This window comes from Otolemur garnettii, unplaced genomic scaffold, assembly GCF_000181295.1.
Source record: "Otolemur garnettii isolate 467f Iridium unplaced genomic scaffold, OtoGar3 scaffold00038, whole genome shotgun sequence".
NCBI lineage: Eukaryota > Metazoa > Chordata > Mammalia > Primates > Galagidae > Otolemur > Otolemur garnettii.
The window spans coordinates 2,814,646-2,815,258 of NW_003852433.1; the positions used below are offsets into that span (position 1 = coordinate 2,814,646).

Here is a 613-nt window from a genome sequence, read left to right on the forward strand (position 1 = left end):
AGACATTTTTTAAACTGTTCTTTTTTTTTTTTTTGAGACTGAGTCTTACTATGTCACCCTCGGCAGAGTGCTGTGACATCACAGTTCACAGCAACCTCAAACTCTTGGGCTTAAGTGATTCTCTTGCCTCAGCCTCCCAAGTAGCTGGGACTACAGGTACCTGGCCACAATGCCTGGCTATTTTTTGGTTATTGTTGTCACTGTCTTAGCAGACCCTGGCTGGGTTTGAATCCACTAGCTCTGGTGCATGTGGCTGGCGCCCTAACCACTGAGCTACAGCTGCTAAGTCCAAACTGTTCATTCTAAAAGTTGATCTAGACTGTAATAGTTGATGCCTGCCCAGTGAGCAGCAACTCTCCTCCAAAGTGTTAGACTAGTAAGAAGCATGGAATTTTGAATCAGATCAACTTGGGCTTGAATTGTAGTTTTGCCTTTTTATTTCCTGTGCAACCTTGAGCAAGTCATTTACCTTCTCTGAGCCCTAGATTTTTCTAATTAACTGTTAAATGAAAATAATACCTTTTTCAGTTCTATAGAACAGTATGAAAAAAGTAAATAAAGGGATTGATACAGTACTTGGCTCATGTAAGTTCTCAATAAATGGTAGCTATTG

General features: G+C 40.6%; 1 protein-coding gene across 1 annotated transcript in view; it reads right to left on the bottom strand.

The window, feature by feature from the left end:
* Positions 1-613, bottom strand: part of LOC100959333 (SEC14-like protein 4) — a 16,046-nt gene that overhangs the window by 8,014 nt on the left and 7,419 nt on the right. The window lies entirely within an intron of this gene.